This window comes from Vanellus vanellus (assembly GCF_965231255.1).
Source record: "Vanellus vanellus genome assembly, chromosome: 19".
Lineage (NCBI taxonomy): Eukaryota > Metazoa > Chordata > Aves > Charadriiformes > Charadriidae > Vanellus > Vanellus vanellus.
The window spans coordinates 12,201,411-12,220,801 of NC_138924.1; the positions used below are offsets into that span (position 1 = coordinate 12,201,411).

Sequence of the window (19,391 nt, forward strand, 5' to 3'; positions counted from 1 at the left end):
TCCTTCTATCAAGGCAGCACACGGTAACAGAGAGGTCAATGAGAATAAAGCAGTATGGTATTTAGGACAGCTCCTGCAAGCGACTGGGTTAAGCTGAGGCATCCAAGTTAGCAAAGATCAGTCATTAAAATTTTTTTCAATCAAAATAAGTCCAGTTGGGAAGCAAAGAGGTCAGCTTTGAGACCTGAGGGGGAGATGATCACAAAGGAAAGGGCAGGCGGCGTGCCCTGCAACAAGCTGGAGGGATGGGTGGCTAGTAACTTGTTTGGCCAGCACAGAAGGAGCAGGAGGAGACGTATGTGGTCTAACGTATTCTAAACCACTTCGCACCAATCTGACAATGCAAAGGGCGTCTGCGTAAATGAGAAGTTCATCAGCTTTTCCCTGGCACCAGCCCACGCCTCCACCTAGAACTCCCTCCTCGCACACCCCCAGCCCTGCTTTTCATTTTTGTCGTCACAGACTTGATTTTCCCTTTCATGGAATTTTGCTTGAAAAAGCATCACTGCCTCAATTGTCTATTTTCAGCCTATATTTAAGAAAACCCTTTGGTTCCATTTGTAGCCACATCCTGTCTCCGCCTCCCCCTCTTTTTGTTCCTAAATATAAGGCTGATGCAATTTGATGTGACATGACAAAATAGCACATTTGCATCGGCAGAAACTTTCTCTCAACAGCAGTAATTAAAGGGAGTAGATGAGACATTGCTGAAATTGGTGTTTATTTAGCCTGGAAATAAAAGGCTTAAAAAGGACTTGAGAGGGATGTTCGAGTGTGTCACGAACATGAAATTCATCGATGAGTGCCTTCTCTTCCATGCTTCCTTACTGCAAAAGCAAATGGTCATTCAAACAATGTAATAGATTTAAAGAGATTAAAAAAATAATCAGAGATTTCTGTAGACCATATTCCTAACCAGTGAAAATTATTTAATGTGTTTCTTTGAATTATAAATAGTACCAAGACACTTGTGGTTACACATAAGATGAGGTTGTTGAATCTCTAACTTCAGAGCACAGGCTCTCTCAAATTGAGTGGAAGAAAATTGAGATCTCATTGACTACGGTGAAAATTAGGTGCTTAAACATCTTAATTTTTGAGCCGAGATGCACCAGCAGCACATAGGTACTCACCTTCACCTCCAACATCGATTTTTGTTAATTGTCAAAGACAGGAATTCAGAAATGGCAGCCCAGGGCTCTAAACGCTATGACTTCAATAGGATTCATACGGCAGATTAAAAACACATATGTACAAAATGTAGCAAATATTTTACTGTGGTTGGTTTTGCTGAATGGATGCACTGCGAATACTTGACAGGCTCAGATACTGTTGGCTTCCTGCACTGTATTCCATTATGGATGGCAGCAATAGAAGGCAGTGGTTGGAGGGAGAACAGCGTTTGGAAGTTGAGGGTTTTTTCTTGATTTTTAGAAAGTAAGTTTCGTTTGCTTAATCCGTGTGAAGAATTCACAGAAAGGTCTGCTGGATGTTCCACAGGCTACAGGATTTAACAGACATAATATGCTTTCCAGCGAAACTTCCTGCTCTCAGGAGAAGCTTCCTTCCCTTCTTGTTCACATGAGGCTATTCTTTTAAATCCATCTGCAATTGGCACTACCACTCTGCTTAAAACTGGCAGACCACATTTTGAGCAGGCTCATTTCCATCCTAACACAGATGGCATCGAGAACAGGGCAGGCCAGAAAAAAAAAAATCAGTTTGCATATTATGCTTCAGTTTTTATGGGTCAGATTACCATTCAAAGCCATCAAAATGGCAACCCATATGTGATGTGTCTGCCGTTGGAACTAAAGTGATACACCATCATAATCTTAACATGGTTGGTTAGAAAAGGTTTGATTAACCATTAATTAACCTCTGGTATTTAAAAGTAAAAGGATGCTTTCCTTCCCAACTAAATTTGACTTCGACAAATCAAGAAAATAGCTCTGGTGAACCAAAAAGGAAAAGACGTTATCACATCTTCATCCCTGAACAACTGTATCAGCAAGGCTCTCTTGGCAGAAGGTGGTTTAGCATCTACGCCAAATATTCGCTTAATAAGTGAGCCAGGTGCAGATGTTGGCTATGTAATCTGTTCTAACTTCTTTGTTCTACAAGCCACAAAATTGTTCCCAAAGCTTAGGGGAAAAATTGGGGGTATGAAGAGCTCTTCGCATGTTTTCATTGGTGCAAGAATATAAACTGTTTTAAAGACACTCTCGTAGAAATAAGAAATGTGTCATTAGCAACACACATAACTATTAATTATAGACTCAGAGAGCTGTGTCCTAAGGATACTAAAGGGATGCTGAAACAAGGGGAAAACCATGGCATCCTGTTTCCAGCCTCCTACCCACATTCTGCCTCCCTGCAGCAGCCTACCAGGTACAACCGCTGGATTCCACATGCCATGGGGGGAATTACCCCAGATGCTCCAGAAGCCACGCTTCTACATTCACAGGGTTTAAAGCAGGTAAGTCTGCTCCTGTGAGAAGTTTATTAAACAGCAAAGATGTGTTTTAAGTCTCCTGCTATGCTGTCATGGCACCTGAAATTCAAACAACTGTTATGCTAAACAACATCCAGGGCCACCACTCTGTGTCATTGCCAATGGGAAAAATCTTTCATTCACAAGTTTCATCACTCCTCTGACTTCTCTACATGATATTCTGGTTAAGATACTATACTGATACTTCAGGTGTTTATTCTCAACCAAATCCAATACACACAGCAACAGCAGATTCCCTCCACCATGCTGAGGTTACTGATCTACCTTTAAGTCCTGAGAGAAGTATGAAAATATTCTTTCCTTTGGTATCTTTACTGGCAATTTGCAATTAGGGTTCTGCTACCGCATTTATCAGCACGGCTGAAATGGAGCCGGGGTGTTCCTGTTTAAATGCTGTTTAGAAATATCTCCTACAAACATGTATGGTCATATAACAAACCTGCACTGACTTCATTTTGACCATTTGTTTGTGATTTGGCATTTTCACCTTTTTCCCCTACATGAGGCAAATAGGCTCCTAACGATTTCCATAAAACAAACAAACAAAAAAATCACTTACCGCATTCAGAGCAAAGGAACTTTAATTATCTTCACAGATTAGGTCTGTCGAAGTCCAACAGTAAGCAAGAGAGACCTGCAGAGAAGAATCAATTTTCATTATCTGTTTCTCCTTAAACTTGCTACTTAAAGTACCATCAATAAAGAATGCAGAGAAGGCCATGTATAGCACAATTTATCAGCATGTAAGCTTTCACTTTTGTCTAACTAGTTACATTAAACATGAATTCGTGGCCTTGATATGAATAGGTTATTGCTTTCAGTGATCTACTCAAAAAACACTTTTTAATAAATATAGACTACAAAAGGATAGAAGTAGAGAGAAATTCCAAAGCACTCGCTGATTCCGAAACTTCAATCTTTCCTGCTAAGAGTTTCTGAAGGTAAGAAAGCATTTAACCAAAAAGCTGCAGTTTCTAGTATTCAGACCTCTGTACAATGACATAATAATTTCAGAGATGTATATATTTGCCAGAGAGCAGAACGTTGCTTTGGAAAAAGCATTTATCAACATTAGGACCGCCCAGCAGCTCCTCAGTAAAATTTAAGAAGTATTAGGCCTGGATGGTTATTTGGCTTTCCATTCCCACTGCCACAGTGGTGCAATCTCATCTCCAAATGCTCAAGTACACTTCTGCGGGAAGAAGGAAAGGGAGTAACTCCTTGAACAATACCCTACTTGCAGTACCGACCTTCACTGTCAAAGGTCATCTCCAAGAAGGCTGCAGAAAATGAGGAATTACTTCCCTGAGAGTAACTATTTTAACTGAAAACAAACAATGCACAACCGAAGTAGAATATTTTGGCAGCTCTAGCAGCCAAACAACATCTGAGAATCTTCCCTTTTACAGTATTCTTGTTAACACATTTTAACAGCGTGTCACATGTTGCTTCAGAGTTACACAGAATCACAGAATTATCAGAGTTGGAAGGGACCTCTAGAGATCATCTAGTCCAACTCCCCTGCTAAAGCAGCATTGCCCAGAGCACATTACTCAGGACTGCATCCAGGCGGGTCTTGAAAATCTCCAGAGAAGGGGACTTCACAACCTCCCTGGGCAGCCTGTACCAGTGCTCTGTCACCCTCACCGTAAAGAAGTGTTTCCGTGTATTTGAACAGAACTTCCTGTGTTCTAACTTGTGCCCATTGCCCCTCATCCGGTTACTTGGAACCATTGAAAAGAGCCTGGCTCCATCCTCCTTCAACCCACCCTTTAGATACTTGTACGCCATAATAAGGTCTCCCCTCAGCCTTCTCCTCTCCAGGCTAAAGAGTCCCAGCGCTCTCAGCCTTTCCTCATAAGGCAGATGCTCCAAGCCCTTAATCATCTTAGTTGCCCTACAACACCTTGGTGTAGTTTCCAGATGACTCGCGTTTGGCCCCTAACAGGAGAATGAATCCAGGCTTCTGTTTTCCACCCGTCTGTCTAATCTTTTGCTGATCTGCGTGAGCTTACTCCCCTTCCATTGTGTTTTGCCCCGACAAAAAACTGCTTTTGACTCGTGAGAGAATTGACTGCATACAAGAAACTCCTGCTGTATCAAATACCTGATGCTACAGTGAGTAAAGAAATCAACTAATTCTCTAAAGTCAACACTTTAAATAAACTTTTTCTAAATAAAAGTTCCTTTATTTAGAACTTGATCGTGTTTGTTGAGTCAAGAGAACGGATTGCTCTGACTATCCGAAGACATCTGCATCAGGTCTTAGATCATCTGGTACTTCACAGAGACTTTCAAAACCCACTTGAAACAAAAGTCCTGGAAGATGACAATGACAGAAGGATCTGAACTGATCTATTATGCCTCCCTTTGAAAGACACAAGGCTTTGAAAAAATCTAAGGCGAAATTCTGAACTACATTTACAAACACACAGATCAAAGATAACTGTTGTCATGGGTGAATTTTTTTTTCAAGTATTAATAGTATCATCACTTGGTGACACACGATGGTTGAAAACAGCTTGGGATGTTCAATTTTTTTGTATCTAATTTAGGCACTCATAATTGCCCTCTGAAGGCACATAATTACATTGGGAACACGGGTTCCAAGAATTAAGCATTCAAAAATAACATAGGAGATGCTTTGGCTGCAGCTACGGCCTATGCAGCCTTTCTTGCAAGACATGTGAGGCAAAGCCTTTGCCATCCATTCACACAATTAACACTGCCATCCAGACTCTCATCAGTCTGCATCTTGAGCATCCAGCGCCCTTGCCTTTGGATTCGGTGTTCTACCATCGTTCACCTGTGCTATAAAATGTTTTCCTAATCCACTGCTTCACCTATGTTAGTCTTCTCCTTCCACTCCCTTCCTGCTTCTCCCTTTTATCACATTAACAGAAGTTACTTTCATTTCCAAGTTCCTGATAGTGTATTCTCTCCTTACTCATCTCCAACACCGAGATGTGGAATTTTGCCTCCAATCAGCCTATAATACTGACTTCCACCATTTACTTGTAAAGTTTTTAATGCTCTCTTCCGTGCTGTTCCCGTGCTAGGGAGGAATACTCTGCAAACATCCACTAACCCACTTCCACGTTCCACTTCGAACACTTCCTTGAGCTTATTCCTTGTCCTGATGCCTCAAGAATTTTCAGAGTTGAAAAGACTAAATGTTTCCCTTTTGCTGGAATAATCATCTGAAACACAGATTATGCTACGCTAAAAAGCACCCGGTAAGATGGCATGAAGCTTGGTCTTCTCACACCGAGATGCACACAGGTAAACATCCCACAGGAGGTGATGGAAAACAAGGACCTGGAAGAACAGATTCCACTTTAACTAAAAGCCAATCCTGAGTCCACTGAAGCTTTCTAGCTTTGGTACAAGAACTGAACACTGAAAGCTGCCTTGTAACATTACTTTCATCCATCACCTGAATTTTCTTTTCTGAATAGCAGATAGGACCTCCGATATCTCCCTTGGACCAGTCCTGAAGAAAACACCTATCATTTAGCATTGTTAATTAACATTTTGTAGATATACCTGCAGTTAGTTATCCCACTAGGACATTTATGATGCCCTTTCAGAAGCAGATTGTCCTTTGCTGTTAGCATGTAGCCAATATAATAGCCAAAGAGCAATGCAATTAACTTCTCCGTAGGCTGAAATTTAAACCAGCAATTACTTCTGTAATTCACTTAGCAGAGCATCCGGCACCTCTGCTCAGAAAGCTTTCCAAACCTACTCCAAGTACACCCAGCTGAGCTTTGAGAACACAATAAAAGAGCATCAGTCGCTATATTTCACTGTTTAGTGACAAACATTGCTTAAGGTCTAACTCAAATTTCTACTTTGGAAACAGAAGAGTCTTTGAAAGCCAAGTTAGTTCATATCAAACTTGAGGTTCCTTTACACCGCCAGACGCGTATAAAGGCGCACTGATGTAAGTGTGAACTACATTCCTAACATGATTACTAGCTGGTATAAGTTAGTTAAAGCCAATAATCTCCAACTTGCTGCGCTATTTATACCAACTAAAAGCCCAGTGTCTTCTCTTGCTCTTAGAATACAAAGCTCATCTGCATTCAATCGCTTTTGTGCACCGTATTGATGATAGTGTTTCTAGATGTCTAAACACCACCAGAAACAGCCGCAACCTGGAACAATGCTTGTGTGGTACTGGTTATCTTTGAACATATCCCTTTGAAAAAAATAAAATAAAAAGAAAAATCAAGTTCTAGTGTGCCCCTAAAACATGTTTGAAAGAATATGGGATTGCTTTCCATTTGTAAGTGCAGACATACTTCCAAGCAAAACTTGGAGCCCATGTTCACTCCTGTCTGAGATTGAACAAAAGTATGGCTGTTCAATTTCGTATTTATTGTGTATCAGACACGCTTGCCATATCCAAAGGGAACAGAAAAACGCTATATGTAAAGTCTTTACCCTTTAATAACCAGTAATTAAGGACAATTTACTAAGTGTAAACAGATATAAATATGCTATTTCTAACACACCAAAAATTATTTATCAGCAAGTTTAAAATAGGAAGTGGTGGGTAGGAGGTAGGAGCAGGATTATCCATGCATCTCTACTGCAGTATAAAAATACGAAGTTCTGATCCAAAGGCCAATGAAAATTGGCAGAGGCAGGAACAGAGTTCAGAAATCTGAAACAAAATGGGATTTCAGTACCTTCATCTTTATACCTTGGGTTTCCTTGAAAATTCCAACATTACAGACCCAGAACAAAACTACTCTCTATATTTTGTTCTTCAATTTTTGTGTTTGTCTTTATGTAAATTCGCTTCAGTGTGCAGACAAAAATCGAAGGCGTATACCCATTACCTGTAACAGGGTTGCCAATGTCTGCTAGCCAAGTGATGAATCCCACTTACGTGCAACGTCCCTCTGTCTCTGTACATCGCAGCTCTACTTCCCACCGTTGTTAGAACAGGATCGGAAGCAGAATCTACTGACATTTCTCTCTTCCACAGTGCGTATTGGTCAGCTTTTCTTGAGAAACATTTCCACAATAATCCAACAAGACTTCTCCCTCATTTGTTTGCAATGAAAGAGTTAATATCTGTGACCCAAATATGGAGACCCATTTTAAACTTGCTGAAAATTGCTTTTTAATCCTAGCTCTCGAGGATTTCCTTTGGAACCATCTGCCATGCACGCTGGGTACTCTTTTCCTGTATCTATGCAGGATTACTATAATATGGATTCTTTTGTGTAACTTAATACATTTCAGCATATTAAAAAATTAGTTGAAATTTCCATTCTTTTCTCATTTTAACTGTATACCATAAAAATTACTGTACAAGTCAAAATCAGTGATAAATTCATAGCAAACCCGACACCCGTATATCTTATTTACTGCAGTATTTACATTGCAATTCTAATATACTTAGTCGGTCTAACACTGGATAGGATTTAAGCAAATATGAGTCATTTAACTAATATAACTTACGCACATGCTTAAAATTAAGCTTAAGCATTTTCTTGGATAGGAATGGATTTAAGCATGTGTTTTCCCAACTAGAGCATAGTTTGAAGACTGGAAGACACAATTAACATCATGATAATTTGAGATCAGAAAAGATTTCTAACTGTTATTTCAAATCTATCGTTCAGGCTTTGTTATGTGTTCTTGCTATGAACCTTTATGCAGTTGCATTTTTATAGTACAAATACTGAGGAGAAGCAATAAAGTCACATTCATAAATAACTTAATCTTAAAATTGGCACATGCAACCATATATATTTTAGCAATCATCCAAAACAGAAAACAAAGAAAATATATTGCTTCCTATCAGAATAATCACAGCCAGAGCTATTGAAATAGGAAACATTCAGCAAGATAGATTTATAATCAACGTACTAGATCAACCTATAAAGTTAAAAAAACCAAAACAGAATCCCAACACAATTATCGATCACTTTCAATGTGGGATACTTGTAAAAACATGGTGATTTGCCTGCAAACATTCTGAGAACAGGAAATAAGGAAAATTATTGGTGTAGTTTTAATCCCATAAGGTGACAGTAACATTTCAGAAGGCAGCCAGGCCACAGCCTGTGAATCTTTGTTTCACATGAACACACTTGAGAGCAACATAGCTGTGCGTGGGCTTCGTGCTAGCAGCCCTCGGAGTCCTCATTCCCGTCATTCTAGTTCACAGCCAGTCCCTTCCTATCTAATACAAGCGAAGGGCAATACAAAATCCCACACCAAAACATTCCCCTCCTGACTGAAGGAAGAATCCCATACCCTTTGATGCATTCTCCCTGGAAAGGAGCAGCGTTAGATATGATTAACGTACAGGACAGATCTACACATGCAGATGTTGGAAGAACGCGGAGAGAAGAAAGAACCAAGCAAATAATTTTGTTTCAGCAATAACAGATGTTGAAGCATCATCCTGCAGACATGTTACTTTTAATTCAAAACTGCTCATAAAGTGAGTGAGGGGGTGAGGACAGATCAATGCCCAATTACCCGGTTATTTCAGTGTTTCCATTTTAATGAGCTTCCTGTATGATTTTGTCCTTTTAATTTGCCTTCTGTAATAATCATATCAAATTAGTTTTGTCTGAAAAACCAGTAAAAAGAAATTCAGCTATTTAAAAAAAAAAAATAAATCCTAAGGTGGCTGGTATCAGGTTCTTAAAAATGACATGTTTTAGTGTCATTTACCTCTGTATAGATCTAGAGCAAATCACAAGATCCTATGGCACTACTTGGGATTAGACCTGAGTGACTGAAAACAGCTTCACGTCCTGGTACATCTGCTGATACGGCAAATGGATCGTAAAAGACTAACAATGCTATGGTATTTGCAGATATATCAGTGCAGAAAAAAAACAACCAAATGCATAATAAATAGATTAAAACCACCTTTCTCTGGCTGAGGGAGGGATTAACTGAAGCCTGGTCTGCATTCCAGCTGTGGAGTAACCTGCTTTCCTGCTAGATTGCATTTGCCGCTCACATTATCAATATAGCACCATAGTTTCTTTCCGCTTTCTCGGTCAGTGATGTTGAGGAGCTGGAGAGACACCAGGGATGTGAGCGGTGCCAGCGCTGTGGCTACAGAGTATAATGCACAACTGATTCATACTTAGCACTCACCAAGTCTGTCTCTTCACATACAGCAAAAAACAACTCCCCCCAAAACCCAGAAATAAATACACGCCCAAAGCTACGCAATGAAACGCGCTGGCAAGGCTTCCAGGCGCAGGCAGTAGGAGCACAGTATGGGAAGGTGAAGCACTTCATCGGCAATGTTCAAGTCCTCTCCTGAACAACAGGAACCTAAGTAATGTCCAACTAATTACGAGAAGCAATTCAGAAAAGCTTACGTGGGATAGACGTGAAACTTTTGATGCTATATAGATCCTCTGGGATCCGCTGAGCAGCGTAGCATCACACTGCAGAAATAAGGCTTAGTGCATATTGGAACAAGAGAGCCATCTCTTCTTCATCATATGCATTGGTATATATAAGGCTGCAACAGTGGCTTCTGAATCGCAACTGTCAGCTCAGATACAGTTTCCCTTCAGACTACACCCCTTCTTTTTAATGCCAGACTGCTGCTATGCCATCCCGGAGCCTCAGACTATTTACATCCCACTTTCCTCTACAGTGCATTAAGTTGAGTATCATGAAGACCATGGGGCAAAAGCAAAGTTACCAGCAGCCCGCAGGATGGCCAGAATTCAGGCTGGCACGCGTGCGCGAGAGTGCCGTCCCAGACACGTGCCCCGACAGACAGACACAAGGGATTTATGCAACGGCTACAACACCGACTGCTGTACTTTGAGAGCCCTGCATCTCTTGGATGACATCCTCCATCAGAAGTATTTTCAGAATAAATTTGCTTAGCTGTGTGTAACACAGCCCCTCATTAGTACTATGTGAAATCTGTAGGCAATTAACACCCCGAAAGGAGCGGTCTAAAGCCACCCCATATCTCTTCATGCACATGTGCAAACCTGCAGGCTTTCAACAGCTGCCATGGAAAAGACATATTTCAAAACACAAATCCTCACCAAAAAAGACAAACCCTGAACAGCCATAACTGTTTACAAATCAGCTTTCTTACAACTGACGGGTCCACCAGTACCACAGAAATTAGTGATGCGTAACTAATTGATACACATCTCCTGAGGGGAGTATTGCTGCTGGTTATCTTGATATGAGGAATTCAGTCCAGACGGATAAATTGGATGGACAGCTGAAAAGCTTTAGCTCTCCTAGTAGGAAAGGAATTGATCTGGTAAAGAAAACCCTTAAAGGGATATTATCATGTCAAAGAGCAGTATTAGAAAAAACATTAATGGTCTTAAAACAACCAAGAGAACTTAGAAAACTTTGTGTTTCTATCAGTAATGCTAATTAGTTCCACCAATTATTTCTACCTTACCACAAAAGGTGAAAAAGTGAAGATGTCAAACGTTTAATACTTCTCCTACTTAAACCTGTGATATGAATTACGAAACTCTTTGCTGGTAAAAGTCCATGTTCTTCAATTAGTGACTTCAGTTTTGCATCTAGTACTTTCACTTCTCAATTCCCCTTCCACCGAGTCCAAGAAAAATAAAAGTATTCAGATATTCACAAACCTGTAGAAGATTCTCTTCATGTTTCTGGCAAAATGTTGTATCAGACTTTTCAACGATTAATTTTACTGCACACTTCTATACAAATTACTCAATTCCATAAGCAAGACAGGTACTCCTTTTTACATTTACATAATAATGTAATGCATAAAAGCAGTTAACAGGTATGCTACATGTAAGGCAAGCATTTTTTGCTCCTAAGTGCACGTAACACAAGATTCATATTCTTCAAAAACATCTGATTACAAATAAAGGATCACGCGAAGCAACAGCATAACTAGCGAATTCTCAAAACGTACCTCACATGGACTATTGTTTAATCTGCACAATTTGTCTAAAACAAGTTAAAGTTTCCTGGACTTCAGAAAGAGCACACGGCAATATATTGAGAGAAAAGACAGCGGATGTTATGGCCAAGAGAACTCAGGCTATACCTGCTGCTGTGCTCCGCTGCTAAGACTGAACCTCGACAGGGGTCTCCAGAGGCTATCAGTAAATCAAACACCCGAAGCCACCTGATCATTTGGGTGGAAGAATATCAGCAAGAGCTGTTCAACTAACAAAATTCTCCATGTACAACATGATTGTTGTCTGTCTAACCAAAGAAACAGACCTTCCCGTTACCTGCACCGGTAATTCCCAGGTTACATGTAAATGAAGATTATTTCCTAAACCCTTGTCTTTCTTAGCTAGTAGGTTTGAATCAAGACAACTGAATTGCATGGCATGCAAACTCAATGCTGAATTAGGCAAATGTGCTTGCCCAACACAAAACTGAGGGGTAAATTACATGATTAGTGTCAGAGATTTGTCCTGACTGATAAACCTCCTGATCTTTACCTCTGCGCCTGACGTTACTCACCATATTTAAGAACATCATAAACAAATAATTGTGCTCATGGTCACACTGCGCAAATTAAATAATCCACTAATATCAGAGGTATGCTGGAGAACACAAGTGAATCAAAAGCACCTAGCAGCAACAGCGGTCCAAAGGATGTACCCAACCCGTGACAGAGTGCCCAGGGCAGAACCACGCAGGTTTCACCATCACACATTAATCGTTTTCCTACACAAAGGATTTTACATTACAGTAGCTGAGAACCTCTGCTACCCATAGGGGCCATGGTTGTCCAGATCCTCAGCTAGCAGCATTTAGAGCAACTCTACTGAACTTCTGGTGTGGTATTATTTTTAGCTAGTTCTTACTCCAGAAACAGTGGATCACATAGAAGAACAAGGTCACTAAAGGTGTGACGTGTTTGAACAAGCAGCAAATGGTGATGCAACTCTTGGAAAAATATATAAATGTACTGTCACACAGAGATTAAAAATCACACAGTGTTTTTTGCCTGGAGAAATCGGTTCGTTATTAACAACACTGTGGAAAAACACACAGTAAAGGTAAAAAGGTTTTGGCTCTGTATTTATTGTCGATTAACTGAGATTAGTTGAAATTCCACTGAACAGATCCTTTAATAACACCATAATGTTTAATGTAATGTCTCTACATATGAAATACTTTCCTGCAACAGATATGAGCTCAAAGCATCAAAAGGTATGTAAACCTATGGCAAAAATAACTACTGTAAGTGAATAACCCGGGCAGGTGGTTTACCAGCTCCGACGCAAAGGCAACCGGCTCGGGCAGGTAGCACTAGTACAAACGCCCATTGAACAACCTGACAGAAGTTAAATAAAGCACATGGTTTAAAGATCAGCTTTCCATTTCCATCATAACACAGTTCAAGAACCTTGCTTCTAAAAAAGACCCAAACCAAAAACCATGACGGAGGTCAGTTTGAAAGAAGCCACACTGGCTTACCTGAGCTAACTGAGGATTTGGCTTCACACAGCCCATTTCGAATAAACATTACCAAAGTCTACTATCAGATAGATGGATATAATTCTTGAGTCAATATGAAATTTGTTTTTCACATCTGCGATGGCCCAATAAAGCACAGGCTTCGAGTTGCACTAATTATAACAAACCTGCTATATAAACTTAAGTTTATTTAGCGTTACATTACCCCAGTTCACCAGGATCACAGGATTGTCACTCAAGACAATGCCGGAGTGAAATATTGTCATGAACCAAGCTGCAAGTTTGTTGTTTCCAATTAGTTTCCAAATATTTTGGTCCTGTGGGTATTCCTACCTTGACTATCTGTGTACGACAAAAAAATACAGTAATATTGGCAAGACCTCAGGAATAATCACTACTCTGCACCTCAGAGAAAAACTGTTTAAGTTGCATTCTCAAAATTGCCCTGCTGTAACGGATAGGTGTGCTGCTGCAAAGACCGTAATTTAAAAATTAGTTTGTTTAAGGGCTTCCATAAGGCATTGTTCCTTTTTTGATACTGAATGCATATGGTCTATTGCAAGACTCGGGGAACTCTGAGAGGGGGAAGGATTTATGAGCTATTATGCTAGACAAAATTAGTCATTACATGAAAAAGCACTAAGAAACCATCCAAACTGGAAATAAAGCAGGGGGAAAGAGGAACCAGAGTCAGGTTGGACTTTGTACTATCATTATAAAGCTAGAGCAAACAAAACTAACTGGTATTTACAGATACATCATCACCTGCAAGAACTCAACAACCTGAACATTTAATCTCCTACCCAGGACTTCACTGAATCATGCCTATAGAATATTGGGTCAAAATACAGCTGATCTGACGGAGCAAGTTGTTGCAAGCACTTTGTTTCAGTGTAACTGAATGCAGGACAAGAAAAAATCATGACCATTAGCCATGATGTTGCAAACAAACTCTTAGAAGAGGCATACAATCAGAGCAGCATACAATCAATTCAGATCAACTCAATTGCTTTGTTCAATTTGTTGTCACTGGCACCAATGACAGAACAAAAAGCTAACGGCAGGACAAGCAGAGCAGGAATTCAGGTCTCTGAAAGACGGTGTTTCAAAAAATACCACCACAGCAAACAGCATTTTCTATTCTGATTAAATCTACAATCCAGAAAATTCAACATATCATAAGTGCTGGTGTTTCAGTCTCCTTCCTCCCTCCCCCATCACTGAATAAAAGATACAGCAGAAACACTAAGTGCTCAGATATTATTGTACCTATGTTAATTTGGAGGAAAAGGAAGTAACCTGCTTCTCTGCCCACTCCAAAAAACATTAGGGATTCTGCTCACACAAAAACAAGTGGCTTCTGGTGGTGTTTTCAATTCTCCACCTTCTAGGGAAGATAACATGCTGTGGAGCTATTTTAAGAACATCTCATTCACAAAGGTCTTCAATTCAGTCTTCAGAGACAGAGATGATTTTCTTGCTGCTTCAACGTCTTTACTGGCATGACATTTGCTTCAGAGGGAGTTCATTTGCTGTTCCAACATCAAAATGGAGCAAGAGCAGCTGCCAGGAGAGGGATAAAAGGAAACACTGGTGACAAAGAGCAGCAGGGTCATTTCTGGTGCAAAGAAATGTAGAACAGAGAGAACTGCAGAACTGTCACTTTCTCCAAAAAGCCGCAGGGGATAAAGACCTCCCCTATGCCTCCTGCAACTAGTGTTTAGCAGCAAGAAGGAAAATGAGACAGAAAGAACTAAACAACCAGGCCAAAGTCTTTAAATGGCAAATTAGTATAAACCAACCTTAAGCACCTGAGCACTCCCAGTTAAAGCCAAGCTCATGCTTAGGCGCTGTAGTGGGTGAAGAATTCAGTAACTATTTCACAAAATTCAAAAGAAAACACTTCTGGCTAGAAAGCACTGCAGGGTATGGAGTTCAGTGTTTTGGAGGTGGTAGGTTTTGGGATGAATTCAAGCCCCCGTGCTAATCACGATCATCATATCTGTATATACAGTATCCTGAACAAACTCAGGGCAAAGCTGTCAACTGCAAAACATGACCACCACAAGAACTACATTGCACGAGCCACAAACAGGGCTGACAGGCCCGTGAAGCAACGTAAGTGCCTGTAGAGTCCTATCTCCAACATCGGAGACATGCACCATCTTAGATGACACCACCTGTCCCCTACCCCGTATCTCAGCCATGTCAGTGCAGCTCTATTGAAGTAAGCACCATTCCATCATCTCAATCAAAGCAGCAGCCAGGTCCCCACACTGCTGCTTTAAAGAAAAAGACGAGGCTCGTTTTGGCCAACATGCCTTTTTGATAGACTCACAAGCTTATTCTAGGCCATCCACTTGGTTTGACTACTTGATCCCTGCCCCCCCCCCCCCCATCTTCTTATTAATACATTGCCCAGAGCAGGACAGGGATTTCTACCTCATTCAACAAGACAAGCAGAACCTTGCCTTCCTCTTAGATGAAGGCATATTGCCATCCTTGCAAACTTTAAGATACAAACCTTTATACATAATCAAGAAAATATTCTTTTCCCCGGCTCCTCACTGGAGTTTATTAATAGATTAATTTCTTCTTTTCCATTTTTGTAGAGAACAGGTTTTAAAGATGAAAACGCTGAAATATTATTCTTTGCAAAGAAGAGGACCAACATACACCAACAGGAATTTTAATTCTATTATACTTGGTGTTTATTCTGTTGCATATTAGGACCATAGTTTATTTACAGCATGATATCTATGTGACTAACCGAATCCCCTCAAATTCACAGGCATTAGCACAGTGTTTATGACGGGCTTCAGCATTAGGATTTATAAATAAGATATTACTAGTTACAGAATACCGAGGACTGTATCTGCGGAGTTGTATATCAAGGCATGCGTGGGCTTGTCAAACACCCGCATGATAAATTATCAATAGTACAGCTCGGAGTACCCCTTTTGTGGGGAGACAAATCCATGCAAGCATTTTATTATGCTTTGTTCCACTTAATGTTACTTTTTCGGCATTAAAAGGTTACAAAAAAAAGCTACATGCGTAAGTGCTGAAGGACATTTATACACTATACTCAGCCATGAAATCAAAAGACTTATTCTAATATTCAGAGTCCTGTTTTCACAGTTAGTTCCTGTGGTACAAGAAAAAACCCACAAAGCCTATGGCTGGAACTAGACCATAACATTTTGTACTGTGCAAAATGATACAGCCTTTTGTGGAGAATTAAGGTTAAAACACTGTTCAGGAGCATCAAAGAAATAGAACTGGCTGATTACAAATTGTCTTCCGCCCCTTGCCCTTATGCAGAGTGCTGTAAAGAAGATTATAGCCCTGCAAAGCAAGTGGCAAGTCCAAGGGGAAAATAAATCTCTCAAGAGTAAGAAAAGACTAAACTTGACACCATAGATTTTCAGAAAGGGACAAGTCTGTGCCCTGTGTTTCTAACGCACAGTATTTACTTTTATATGTAGTTTTAAAATGAGTTTAGCTAAAAGCACCTGACAAATCTAGCTATACTGGCATTCCGTGTTTGATACTCAAACAGCGGACTTGCTACTGCGTTACAGCACTCTTACTGTGAATAAAATAGTAAGAGACAGATGCACGTCCCCATGAATAACTGTCTTCACCAGTAAGAGATTAGAATTGATCTGTCGTGTTTCATCAGCAGTAGTCACCAATCACATATCTCCATGCATCACTGGGGATGACAAATTAGCTGCCATCAAACTGGGCTTTGGCAGGACCTAGAGCAGCGTCTCTACCTGCCCAGTTTAAATTGCTATGGTTAGATTTTGCCAACTCACTCATCAAGCAGCTCACGCTCACTGAACTACTCACAAAACACTCTTGCTCAAAGTTCCATGAGCCAGCTCTGTAACGAGCTCCCCCTCAGCAGCCTTACGCTTCTTATAGAGGCATTAAAAAACAAGGAAGCACTGACTTATAATAGGACACAATTAATTCATTCTGCAGCCCTGTTCTAAGTAGGAGCGATTCATACAATAGGTAACACTTTCAAGTAAAAGACCTGTACTGAGAAAAAAAAGGGTCAATTAGAAGTTGAGCACTTTGTCTGCAAGTTTTGTGTTTCCTTAATATTCTTTTAAAAGTTTTTTCCTTAAACATACCTCTGTATGAATCAACTGGATCTTATCCCCCTTAACTTTCACAGCATGAAGTGCCTAAAAAGCAGCTGAACTGACAGTCTTGAGCCTCACAGCATGACAGAGGCCAGGGACACCAGCTAAAAGCATTTATAAACCTAATGTGGAAGGAAGATATACTTGTTAGGGTGGGTTGTTCAACACTGGCATCTGACATAACTCCATATGGACGCGTAAGATAAGTTTCCCTTCATCTGCCATGAACTGGCTGGACAGGCACACTCAAAAAGCTGCAGTCAACGGCTCGATGTCCAAGTGGAGACCAGTGACAAGTGGTATTCCTCAGGGGTCGGTACTGGGACCAGCACTGTTTAATACCTTTGTCAGCGACACGGACAGTGGGATTGAGAGCACCCTCAGCAAGTTTGCCGATGACACCAAGCTGTGTGGAGCAGTCAACAGGCTGGAGGGAAGGGATGCCACCCAGAAGGACCTTGACAAGCTTGAGAAGTGGGCCTGTGCAAGCTTCATGAAGTTCAACAAAGCCAAGTGCAAGGTCCTGAATGTGGGTTGGGGCAATCCCAAGCACAAATCCAGGCTCGGCAGAGAATGGACTGAGAGCAGCCCTGAGGAGAAGGTCCTGGAGGTGTTGGTGCATGAGAAGCTCAACATGAGCCAGCAATGTGCACTGGCAACCCAGAAAGTCCCTGGCACCTCAGGCTGAGTCCCCAGCAGCGCCCATGGCTAACAGGGTGAGGGAGGTGATTCTGCCCCTCTACTCCACCCTGGCGAGACCCCACCTAGACTACTGCCTCCAGCTCTGGGACCTCAGCACAAGAGAGACATGGACCTATTGGAACAAGTCCAGAGGAGGCCACGGAGATGCTCCAAAGGCTGGAGCCCCTCTGCTGGGAAGACAAGCGGAGAGTTGGGGGGGTTCAGCCTGGAAAAGAGAAGGCTCCAGGAGAACTTATAGCCCCTTCCAGTACTTAAAGGGGCCTATAGGAGAGCTGGGGAGGGACTCGTGATCAAGGAGAAAAGCGATTTTAAACTGAAATGGTTTTAAGCTGAAAGAGGGGTGATTTAGATGAGATATCAGGAAGAAATTCTTTACTCTGAAGGTGGTGAGACCCTGGTGCAGGGTGCCCAGAGAAGCTGTGGCTGCCCCATCCCTGGAGGTGTTCAAGGCCGGGTTGGACAGGGCTGGGAGCAACCTGGGCTGGTGGGAGGTGTCCCTGCCCAGGGCAGGGGGGTTGGGACTCGATGATCTTTAAGGTCCCTTCCAACCTAAACCGTTCTATGACTGATTCACTAAAGCTAATAGAAAGAGGTTGTATGACAAATCAATAGGAAGTCAGTAACTTTAGACTAAGGTGTGGGGGAAGAAACTCTTTATGCTGGATATAGTGTACTGGTTCAGGCGCCTAACTCTGCTCACCAAATCGTGACCCCAAATCACTTAGTGGCAGACTGAAGGCTGGCCAAACTGATGGAACCTGTTACTTTTTTCTTTAAGACTTACTAAAGATAACCTCTATCCAAAAATTTGAGGCTGTTGGTGTTTGATGATAACCGTAAAAAGGGTATCAATAAACAATATAAAACCTTTTCAAAAGTTTGCCTGTGGTATTATTTTCAAACAAGTCTGATTTTCATAAAAATACAGGCAACATTCATGATATTGTAATGCATCATGTGATACTCGCAATGGAAAACTGCACATATGTCACATCCTTAACAACGGCAAAGATGCTGAGTACAATCCCCATTGTGTTGATCCTTCCTTAAAGTAATAAGGATAAAGCAACAGCATGAGCTTCAGCTGGAACTTCCCTCAGGTTAATTGGCAACTGGTTTGCTCATGAGAAAGTGTAAACAGATGCTTTAAATACTAATGAGAAATGGATCCAATTCCTATCTTTTCATGAGCACAATACTTGAAAGAAAGGGTTTCGGGGACACAAGCTGCTCCAGGGAAGATGGCTACACAAAGCTTTAAAATATGCTACCAGAGATCTAGGCCTGAATTATTCCCTATCCACTGCAAAAATGAGTAGGTAAAAACACCCTGCTTAATATTAAACATTGGTCTTCAGAAGCTTCTCTCTAAACACTCCATATAGTCAATGGGGAAAGCAATGTTAAAGTGAAGTAGACTCCTCCAGACAGCAATGCAGTATACCTCTTTACCCTTTAACTCTAAGGAGCCTACAGAGATTTGGCTCGTAAATTAGTCACCAAAATGGCACGTCTATGAACGCTTCTCAATAAGCAGTCATCACAAAACTTTCAGTTTA

At 41.0% G+C, this 19,391-nt stretch overlaps 1 protein-coding gene across 7 annotated transcripts in view; it reads right to left on the reverse strand.

The window, feature by feature from the left end:
* The window catches only part of LYRM9 (LYR motif containing 9), a 40,575-nt gene that overhangs the window by 18,818 nt on the left and 2,366 nt on the right, over nucleotides 1-19,391 (reverse strand). For 6 of the 7 annotated variants that reach the window (XM_082493221.1, XM_082493224.1, XM_082493219.1 and 3 more), the window contains one exon: nucleotides 3,075-3,149. The gene's annotated coding sequence lies outside the window, so the exon portion shown is untranslated. Of the gene's footprint in view, nucleotides 1-3,074; nucleotides 3,150-14,313; nucleotides 14,421-19,391 lie in introns of those variants that run through there. The other variant, XM_082493223.1, reaches the window with a different exon arrangement.